The following is an 11,828-nucleotide window of genomic DNA, read 5'->3' on the forward strand; positions in this document are numbered from 1 at the left end:
TGAAACTATCAAGGTAGGTGAAAACATATCGGCCGTTTTACAAAAAAAGACTACCACAAAAGTGCAAGGATTCGGGTGTTTTCACGGTTCCTAGTAAATTGGGAAATCTCAACATACCACGAGCCATGCTCGACCTTGGGGCCTCTATTAACGTCCTACCATACTCGATTTTTAAAACACTTAATGTAGGACCATTAAAGAGGACCGGGGTAGTCATTCGATTGGCCGATCGTTCTATAGTACGCCCAAAAGGTGTATTGGAAGATATATTGGTACAAGTGAATGAATTAGTCTTTCTAGCCGATTTTTATGTGCTAGACATGGAGGGTGATGAAGCCCCAAATTCAAGTTCCATATTATTAGGGAGGCCATTTTTAAAAACCGCAAGGACAAAAATCGATGTTTATAGCGGCACCCTTTCTATGGAATTTGATGGGGAGGTAATCAATTTAAATATAGATGATGCTATGCGTTACCCAAGTGATGTCTCGTCTTTGAATTATATAGATGTCATTGAACCACTAACTAATGAATGTTTTGAGTTGTCTAACCATGATGTTCAAGCATTAGTGTCAAACATAAGTATTGATGAAGCAGCGACAAAAGAACTTACTAAAAAGTTCAAGCTTGGGGAGAATCTGATGGATGTCACGACCCTGATGGACAAACGGAAGAAAGCAAAGTACAAAGCACAAAAATTTAACTCACCAAATATTATCCAAAAGCTACTTCCGTGTATTGCGCAAGCACCAGATTAATAAAATGGGGTCCAAGTCTAGCCAAAGACGAGAAAGAAAGGCGCTTCGCGGGAGACAACTCGTGATTTCGTATTGTTCTCTTTTATTTTAGTTCCATAAAAAAACAAAAAAATACATAAAAACAAAAAAAAAAGAATGTATAAAAACAAAAAAAAAAATAATGTTTTTTTTGTCAAAAGTTTAACCCGGCCGTGTTGGATATTTAAAAAAAAATGGCCTGACCGTGTGAAAGTGAGTTTTTGTTCAAGAACCTTGCCCCGGCCGTGTTAAAAATTCTATAAAAATGACCCAGTCGTGTTGGAAATTATTACAAACATTCAGGTCCTTGACCCGGGCGTGTCTGGCCTGCACCCGGCCGGGTGAGCATACTGTGAAAAAAATGTGGGAGGGGTTTGAGAGCTAATAGTTAATAACGAAAATAACAATAAAGAAACAAATAAAAAAAACCCTTATTTCCCCCTTTAACCCTAACATCACCCACCGTACTGTACATCATCGCCATCCATCAGCAACCTTCATCCTTTCTCAACCGGCTATCGTCTTCCACCACCGCCTCCGTCACCCCGTCGCACCCTCACCACTCCGAATTACCACCGCCGCATCGCCTCCACCAACAACCGCCGGTCTCGTCAGCGTCAAACACCCCGCCACCGGTTCCAACCAACAACAACGCCATCTCCGTCGCTGCCTTCCACCACACCATCATTCACTGCAGCATCAGGTAAGTTTTTGTCCTTTTCTCTTTACAACCATGTCTACCGGTTGAAACCACTACCACTTATCGACTATCTGGTGACAACACACCCGAACCAACCCACATCCTCACCGTTCCGGCTAACCCCGATACCGATTTAAGTCGGACCCCTGTTACCAGACCCGAACAGTTCCAATTCCATAACTTTTGTCTTCGTTGGTCATGAATAAATTATAATTTCATCATGAAATTGAAATTGGTTTGATATCACTGATCATACAAATTGCATTAATTGGAATGGGTTGATGCGGTCATAAATTGCTTTTGTTCTAATTGATGGTATATATCTTGAGTTTATTGAATCAGGGTTGTGCATATCACGACCACTTTGAGGTATGTTACTTGATTTGTGAGAACACCAGGTATGTTGCTTCATAATCGTGTTACGGATTAATCAATTAATGGAGCCATATATAGTCATTTGTGGTGAGCTTGCCGATCAGCAGGCAATGCTTCGTCTCATGTATGCTCGTCAGCGTGAGATGGGTCGCACCATCGTCTCTCTCCGTGATCACAGAGATCGACTTAGATGTCCGCCACCTTCGTAGATGCCTTCCACATATTCCTCCGAGCCTCGAGGACGATGCTATATCTTAAGCTTGGGGAGGTTAAGGTTAGAGGTAATGTCCCCTATTCTCATTCTATCATGCATCGCTTAGTTTGTAAATAGTTGCATATAGTTGCATTTTTCATGTTCATTGCATTTAGGTTGCATATAGATGCATTAAAAAAAACGTGTTTCTGTTCTGCCGAAAATGATTTGTGAAAAATGAGAAATGATATGATTTCTAGCATGTCAAAGCTTATGCATGAAATGGTATCTTTGGAAAAAAAACATAGATAATTCGGGATGTGTTGATAGGCTCGGCCCTAACTTAGAAACGCCAATGTTGTATGCAATAACCTTAATCGAATATATGTGTTTAGTTTCCCATCTTGATGCTTGTGGTTAAAGATTGATCCCGACTAAAAATCGGTTGAGTTGCATATCCTCTATCACACACCATGTTCCCCATATCATGACACCTCTGTAATTTCATTGAAAAAAGATAAAGAGGTGAAAAATTGACCTCATAGGTTATTATAGTTAACAAAAAAAAATAAAAAAAGAGAAAAGGAAGGGGTAAAAGAGCACAATGTATGCCAAAAATTTGAAAAAAAAAATCGGAATCGAAATAAAAAAAAATATTTGAGCAAATTAGGAAGAAAAGTCCCGACCCCTTGAAAAACGAAAAAAAAGATAATAACTATCGTGTCATGGTTTGGATGCATGGTCGCATCAAGTGTGGTTTTGGATATCTTCAAAAAGTCGTGAGGTTGGGTAGATGTTGCCATAGGTGTTGGGCGTGGGGACGATTGAACCATGTTGGTAAATTTGTATATTATTAAGCAGAAAGCATTTGGTTGTGATTAAGCGGGTTTGAGTTTAAAGGGACACAGAATATCAACAATCGCGGTTACACGTGTTAGTATGACCCGGGTTCGAATGAATGTAACAAGAGTTGACAATGTTGGATGTGATCTCATTACAAGTTTGTTTTCCGGAATAAAAGAAGCGGGTTAGAAAAAAATATTAAGCATATACATGTGTATTATTTTAAGTGTTTATTTCTCGGTTTATTCTTATTCTTGACTTCCTTGAGGACAAGGAAAGGTTTAAGCTTGGGGAGATTTGTTAGTTGCATTTTTAGGCATATTTTACCATATTTTCGCATGCATATTTAGTAGCATTTTAGGCATTTATACTATATATATTGCATTATTTTGGAAAATACGTGTTTTCGTGGAACGGAATCTACTTTGGTTTGTTTTAATTATTTTTGTAGATGCAGAGTGATCGCGAGTGACAAAGATGGATCTTTAAAAGGGTAGGAATCGCGAATGATAAAAGAGATTAGGACATGTGAATGTTCAAGTTATATGATAAAAAAATGATTGTTGGTGGCTTGAAAGGATGGAATGGAAACAGTTGATGATGATGTAAAAATTAGATGGAGTTTTCTTCATCATACGTGTGACAACCCTCAAAATTCCATGTATTCCGTACAATTTGTTATTAATAATGAAAGTGCTTGACGACTGTGTGGAATTACTTAACTGCTTTCTGATATCTGTGTTATGCTTACATGTGCTTGTTAACATACTAGTAGTATGCAGAAAAGTCACTAAATAGTCCGTTATAATTTCCTAAGTGTTAGAAATTAAAAGTGTTACAAAAATATACATAAAAGACACTTTACGGATTAATTAAACACTTTAACGGAACAGTATCAAACCGAACAACCGGACTTTACCCGGAACATAAAAATATTGCCAATAACATTGTTTATACTTTTCTGAGCCAATTAGGGTCCCCGAATACCCTAACACCCGTTATATTACATAACACACATAATACTCTAATTAATACCATTGGAACTTAACTAGTTACTAACTATTCGATTGAAATCCAACTATAAACCCCCCCCCCCCAACCGATCGGTTCCCCCATGTGAGACACACCTACACATTCTTGATTATTTTATTAATCATGTTTAGTATCTTGAAGACATATTATATGATGGACAATGAGGAAATTGGATTATAAATAAACCCATGAGATAAGCTTTCTCTTTCATCACAACCTCAACCCAACAAGCTCTCCTCCTCCTTTGCTTGAGTTCGGCAGCCACACATCACCACCATACACCCACCATCAAGCCACTTTATAGCCATTTTCCATCCATACAAAGGTGCAAGAAGGTGAACAACGAAGCTTGGTGCACTCGCAAGTTGAAGGTCCGCTCTCGTTTTCTTTTATCCACCACTTTTCTACATTCGAACTCCCCTAGCCTTGTGCTAGTGGTAAGCACTTAGATCCTTGCATTTTACATGATTGTTGTGTGGTTAATGATGTTTAAAGATCAAAAAGGTAGAACTCTAATGAACATAAACAAATCTTGAACATCATCTAGCATATGGTAAAGTAGTGTTAAAAAGGATGATGAAATATGTTAATGCATGATAAATCTGAAGTATATAAGTGATAATCTGCTGTAAGTATTATTGTGACCGCTAAACATGTGAATGGGATCAATCGAACACATTTTATAATGTTAAAAGTCTGAAAACAGCTTGCTGATCTGCATTTCCAGCCGCCTTTATCTGTCTGTAACCAGATCATAACTTAACGAAAAATGCATTTTCTGAAGCCTAGATTTATGTATTATGAAATACGGTTCTAATGGCACTAGAATCATAATTTTTGGACTTCGTTTACTATTTTTAAAGTGTCATTCCGTAACAGCAGCTAGAGCTGCATTTTTCTGCTGAAAATATACGTTCTGTTTTCTGTCGTAACTCGAGTTTTGTGTAGAGTTAGATCATGTAACTGGTACTGTAGATGGATACTGATGTCATAGTAATTGTCCCACTGGAATTTCGTCAATCCGACTTACAATGAATTTTTAGTGAATTATTCCGTGGGCTGCAGTCAGAAAATAATGAATCTGATTGCAGTCCGGAAAATGATTTTTAATAAAATATTGGTGATGAATTAGATGCCGAGAGTTTTACAAAATAATATTTGGATCGTTTAGCATCTTCTGTAAAAAGTTAGGAATTTTTGAAATAAGATAACTATTTTATTAAAATGCTCGAAAACAGCCCAGTTTCGGATAATTAAGTTGAAAGGACATAAGTAGTGATTTGCGTGTCTAAATGTTGAATATGTTATCTGTGAATGATCTAACATGTTATGTGTCGATAAAAGTGTTATGTGCAATATCGTATGTTTATTTGTGAATGGGAATAGATGGGGAGGTTACATGGGCATAAACCGTCAAAGTAATGCATGTTATGTGATAGATACGTGTAAGAACTTTGTGCTCTATTTGAAAACCACTAAATGATTAACTAGTAATTATATTAGGACGTGATTGACCGACCTTGACTGTTAGCTGTATTTGAGAATCTAACCGAGCAAACCGAGGTGAGTTCACACACTTTCTAAGGCATGGGATTCCCGGTGGTTTGGGAATGGGTTAAAGAATTAAAAACGGAATCTACATATCTTACGTAAGTAGGATATGTACGGCCATCCTCCTCGGGTAGGATGCCAGTATTAATCCTGTGTATTCTCTTTGGGAGAACTACGTACGTTCGTCCTCCTTGGGTAGGACAAACAACCTTAAAACATACTAGACAAAACTCTATCATAAGTCCCTCATTTTACATCGACTTAATCGCCGAGTCCAATGGCGAGCGGGTCATTAGTTAATAGCGCTATTAGGTTTAACAAACCTCACACCGTGCCAGTCGGACGGGCGTGTACTAATGGACTATGGCAAACCATCAGTGATGATAGACACTGATGTAGGGCACAACTTACTTGCGTAGGAGTTGATATCATACGGTCTAGTAGGTCACATGGGGAAGCCCCCACTAATCATGGACAGGGTATGGGTAATAAAGAATGAACTGGTTAAATTTTCTTTCAACTACGGGGTAACCCCCACGGCAATTACGCCAACGAAAGACAAACCACGTTTTCAGAAACAACTTAAAACTAATCAACCAACCGTGAACTCACTCAACGTTGTTGTTGACTCGTTGTTACATGCCTTACAGGTCGCTAAATGCTTGGAGCTTGCACAAGGAAGGAGTCGTTGTGGTGTACGGACTGTTATGTTCCGTGCTTAATATTCAAATCCTTATGAACTTATTAAACTTGCGTTTTGAACTTTAACTTATAAACTATGGACTCATGTTTTAGACTTTACGTTTATGCTTCCGCTGTTTAATTTAAAACTTGGTTAACTAGCTTTTGATCACCAATCGTATTGTGGATGGCTTTATTTACTTAAATACGTTGTTCAGTATGATTGGTGGCTCGATCCTGGTCATGTCACGCCTCCAAGCGGTGGTACTCTGCATGGTGGATTTTGGGGGTGTGACAGATTGGTATCAGAGCCATTGGTTATAGTGAACTTGGTTTTAAAAGGGGAAAGCTTTTTGATAAAACCAGACTATAACCTGTACAGTGCTCAACAATCCACAACGACGCTTCGCTCCACGTGCAAGACTCGACACAATAGGTGGTATGATTTATGTTATATTGTCGGTTGGATAGTTCACACTGTGCATTAGTTAACGTGATAATTGCTATTTGAACCTTGTGTGTTTACTCTCTCCTGTCGTCCCACACTTACGCACTTTCGCGACACCTTTCTCACTTACGTTGCTTCGTGATGAAGATCATGAGCGGACTCGGAGGACCTATCAACCTAAATCAAGACCAGCTGACAGCTTTGATCAATGAACGAGTTGCTGAGGCACTCGCAACTGTTCCTGGAGGTATAACCTGCCATATCAACCCATCTTAGGACGTTTAGATCCTACCTTCGCAAACCAACCCTCGTGCTTAACCTTGTCTATTATTCTCGCGCAACAGGTCAACATGCTCAGCCTCCTATGTGCACGTTCAAAACCTTTATGGATTGCCGACCTAGTACTTTCAGCGGCACAGAAGGAGCTGTAGGTCTTCTTCACTGGTTCGAGAAGCTCGAGTTTGTTTTCGAGATGTGTGAATGCCCTGAAGATCGTAGGGTGAAGTATGCTACTGGAACACTCGAAGGAGCTGCGTTAACCTGGTGGAAAGCACAGGTTCAACTGCTTGGGTTGGCGGTTGCTAATGCCACCCCGTGGAACGGTTTCAAAGAGCTGATTAAGGAAGAGTACTGCAGTCGTGACGACATCCACAAGCTGGAGGTGGAATTTTTCAATTTGAAGATGACGGGGTCTGAGATCGAGGCATACACGAAGAGGTCAAATGAGCTAGCCATCTTGTGCCCTACTATGGTGGACCCTCCCATCAAGCGCATTGAGCTGTACCTTAAGGGCTTGGTGCCAGAAATCCAGAGCCACGTAACCTCAGCTAATCTTGGCACCATACAACAAATCGTCAAGTTGGCTCATCGTCTCACCGATCAGCCAGTCGAGCAGAACAGGCTGCCCAAGCGTATTAGCGCTACTACTTCTGATGCTCCCAATGATCATAAGCGCAAGTGGGATGGAAATTTGGGCAAGGGTTCTACTTCGGCTCAATCCCAACAGAGAAAGACAGACGAGTACAGGAGCCCCAGTCAGCAGTCTTCTGGGAATCAAGGTCAGCGTGGGTACAAGGGAAATCACCCTAAGTGCAATCGGTGTAATCTTCATCACAGCGGCCAGTGCAACAAGGGTCGTTGTCAGAGATGTCACAAGCTGGGTCATGAAGCTAAGGATTGCAGGAGCCCACGTCCTGTAAATCAGAATCGCCAACAACAACAAGCTCCACAGAACCACCAGCAGCAGCAACAGCAGGGCAATAAAGGATGCTTTCAGTGTGGCGCTGAAGGCCACTTTAAGAGGAACTGCCCTCAGCTGAACCAGAATCAGAACAACAACCAGAGAAACGGGAACCACAATGGAAATAACAACGGAGGCAACAATGGAGGTAACAATAATGGCAATGGCGCCCAAGGTCGGGTGTTCGTGATTGGTCAGGGAGAAGCAAGGAATGATCCCAACGTTGTGATGGGTAAGTTTCTTCTGGATGAATTCTTTGTTACTGTTTTATTTGATTCGGGTGCCGATACTAGCTACGTGTCCTTGAAAGTTAGTCAAATGCTTAAGCGCACTCCAACACTTTTGAACACCAAGCACATCGTAGAGTTAGCAAATGGTAAAATTTTAGAGGCTACACATATAGTTAAGGGTTGCAAGCTTGTCCTTGCTGATCAGACCTTTTCTATCGACCTCATCCCTATCGTTCTGGGTAGTTTTGACGTCGTCATTGGGATGGATTGGTTATCTCAACACCAAGCGGAGATTATTTGTAAGGAGAAAATCGTCCGTTCCCTCGTTCTGATAAAGAACCCCTCGTGATTCGTGGCGACAAGAGTGGTGTTGTTGTAGGCATCATCTCTTTCCTTAAGGCCCAGAAGTGTTTGCGAAAGGGCCATACCGCTATTCTAGCCCTCGTTTCTGATTCATCCGCGGAAGAAAGGAAGATAGAAGACATTCCTATTGTACGCGACTTTCCTGAGGTCTTTCCTGAGGAATTACCTGGTCTCCCGCCTCATCGCCAAGTTGAGTTTCAAATCGAGCTAGCTCCTGGAGCAGCGCCTATAGCTCGAGCACCCTATCGTCTAGCCCCATCAGAACTTGAAGAACTGTCCACGCAACTACAAGAACTCTTGGAAAAGGGTTTCATACGTCCTAGATCTTCGCCATGGAGAGCTCCAGTCTTGTTTGTGAAGAAGAAAGACGGTACTTTCAGGATGTGTATTGACTACCGCGAGCTCAACAAGGTGACTGTGAAGAATCGTTATCCTCTTCCGCGCATTGATGACTTATTCGACCAGTTGTAAGGGTCGAGTTATTACTCTAAGATTGATTTGAGATTGGGCTACCATTAGTTGAGAGTCAGAGAGGAAGACGTCTCCAAAACAACATTCAGAACTCGTTACGGCCATTATGAGTTTCTGGTTATGCCTTTTGGATTAACGAATGCACCAGCAGTCTTCATGGATCTCATGAACCGAGTGTGCAAGCCTTATCTGGATAAGTTTGTCATAGTGTTCATCGACGATATCCTGACCTATTCTAAGAGTCAGGAGGAACACGAGCAACACCTGAGGCTTATTCTGGAGCTTCTACGAAAAGAGCAGTTGTATGCCAAGTTTTCGAAATGTGACTTCTGGCTTCGCGAATTCCACTTTCTAGGCCATGTGGTAAACAAGGATGGGATTCATGTTGATCCATCCAAGGTTGACTAGATCAAGAACTGGCCTGCACCCCGTACACCGACAGAAATCCGCCAATTCTTGGGTTTGGCAGGGTATTACAGAAAGTTTATCAAGGATTTCTCCAAGATTGCGCAACCTCTCACTTCACTGACTCAGAAGGGTGTCACCTATCGTTGGGGTGATGCACAGGAGTCCGCATTTCAGCACTTAAAAGATAGACTTTGTAGCGCACCTATCCTCTCATTGCCTGAAGGCACAGATGATTTTGTGGTTTATTGCGACGCTTCCATCCAAGGATTTGGTTGCGTGTTGATGCAACGTGACAAGGTCATTGCCTACGCATCACGTCAACTTAATGTTCACGAAAGGAACTACACTACCCACGATCTGGAATTGGGAGCAGTTGTTTTCGCGCTTAAGATATGGATACATTACCTGTACGGTACCAAGTGCACCATTTACACCGATCACAGGAGTCTCGAGCATATCTTCAAGCAAAAGGAATTGAATATGCGACAACGCCAATGCGTAGAGCTCTTGAATGATTACGAATGTGCGATCAAGTATCATCCGGGCAAAGCCAATGTTGTGGCCAACGCCCTCAGCCGAAAGGATACTATACCTAAGCGTGTACGTGCGTTACAGCTTACCATCCAATCTAACCTTCCCGCTCAGATTCGCGATGCTCAGCTTGAAGCATTGAAGGCAGAGAACATCAGGGCCGAGTCCCTACGAGGATCGAGACAACGGCTAGAACAAAAGGAAAACGGTGCCTACTATGTTAACGGACGCATCTGGGTTCCACTGTATGGAGACTTACGCGAGCTTGTGATGGATGAAGCACATAAGTCTCGTTATTCAGTACATCCTGGTTCGGATAAGATGTATCACGACCTAAAGACTACATACTGGTGGCCTGGTATGAAAGCCAGCATAGCAACCTACGTCAGCAAATGTTTGACTTGTGCGAGAGTCAAGGTCGAATACCAGAAACCATCAGGCCCACTCCAACAACCAGAGATACCTAAATGGAAATGGGAGCAAATTTCCATGGATTTCGTTACTGGCCTGCCCAGATCTCAACGCGGGAATGATACCATTTGGGTGATTGTGGATCGACTGACCAAGTCTGCACATTTTCTGCCTATCAAGGAAACGGATAAGTTTTCTACCCTAGCAGACATCTACCTAAAGGAAGTGGTATCAAGGCACGGAGTGCCAACCTCCATCATTTCTGATCGTGACGCACGTTTTACCTCTGAACTGTGGCAAGCTATGCACAAGTCTTTTGGCTCACGTTTAGATATGAGCACCGCTTATCATCCACAGACAGATGGGCAATCTGAACGCACCATCCAGACCGTTGAAGACATGCTTAGGGCATGCGTAATCGATTTTGGTAACGGCTGGGAAAAGCATCTCCCGTTAGTGGAGTTTTCATATAACAACAGCTACCACACCAGCATCCAGGCCGCTCCGTTCGAGGCATTGTACAGACGGAAGTGCCGATCACCTCTTTGTTGGGCAGAAGTTGGTGACAGTCAAATCACTGGTCCAGAACTTGTAATAGATACAACCGAGAAGATTGCTCAGATACGACAACGAATGGCGGCAGCTCGCGACCGTCAGAAAAGCTATGCTGATAAGCGAAGGAAACCACTCGAGTTCCAGGTTGGGGATCGAGTGCTACTCAAAGTCTCACCTTGGAAAGGTGTAGTTCGTTTTAGCGAACGAGGCAAACTCAATCCGCATTATGTCGGACCATTCGAGATCATTGAGAAAATTGGCAAAGTCGCTTACAAGTTGAATCTACCTGAAGAACTCAATGGAGTTCACAACGTATTCCATGTGTCGAATCTGAAGAAGTGTCTGTAAGATGAGACCCTCATAGTTCCTCTCAAAGAGCTCACAATCGACGACAAGCTGCGATTCGTCGAGGAACCAGTAGAGATTACGGATCAAGACGTTAAGATTCTCAAGCACACCAGAATACCTCTCGTCCGAGTTCGTTGGAATTCCCGTCGTGGCCCAGAGTATACCTAGGAACGAAAAGAACAAATGAAATTCAAGTATCCCCAGCTGTTTAAGAAAAATGCAACCACTACTGAGACTGAAGCTACTGCAGAATTTCGGGACGAAATTCCAAATCAACGCAACTTAACTAGCTTCCTCTGTAACCACGACCTAAATTTCGAGATGAAATTTTCTTAACAGGGGGAGAATGTGACAACCCTCAAAATTCCATGTATTCCGTACAATTTATTATTGATAATGAAAGTACTTGACGACTGTGTGGAATTACTTAACTGATTTCTGATATCTGTGTTATGCTTACATGTGCTTGTTAACATACTAGTAGTATGCAGAAAAGTCACTAAATAGTCCGTTATAATTTCCTAAGTGTTAGAAATTAAAAGTGTTACAAAAATATACATAAAAGACACTTTACGGATTAATTAAACACTTTAACGGAACAGTATCAAACCGAACAACCGGACTTTACCCGGAACATAAAAATATTGCCAATAACATTGTTTATACTTTTCT

The 11,828-nt window shown here is 41.7% G+C and overlaps 1 long non-coding RNA gene across 2 annotated transcripts; it reads left to right on the plus strand.

Annotated features, from left to right (window-relative positions):
• Positions 1-1,159: 1,159 nt before the first annotated feature.
• On the plus strand, positions 1,160-3,609 carry LOC118491346. 2 transcript variants are annotated; one of them, XR_004891381.1, is made up of 2 exons: positions 1,160-2,132; positions 3,339-3,609. It is a non-coding gene; the product is annotated as an uncharacterized LOC118491346 (long non-coding RNA). The 2 variants fall into 2 exon arrangements; XR_004891380.1 differs by having other exon boundaries at positions 3,345-3,609.
• The last annotated feature ends 8,219 nt before the right edge of the window (positions 3,610-11,828 follow it).

Source organism: Helianthus annuus, chromosome 4, assembly GCF_002127325.2.
Source record: "Helianthus annuus cultivar XRQ/B chromosome 4, HanXRQr2.0-SUNRISE, whole genome shotgun sequence".
In the NCBI taxonomy this organism is placed as follows: Eukaryota; Viridiplantae; Streptophyta; class Magnoliopsida; order Asterales; family Asteraceae; genus Helianthus; species Helianthus annuus.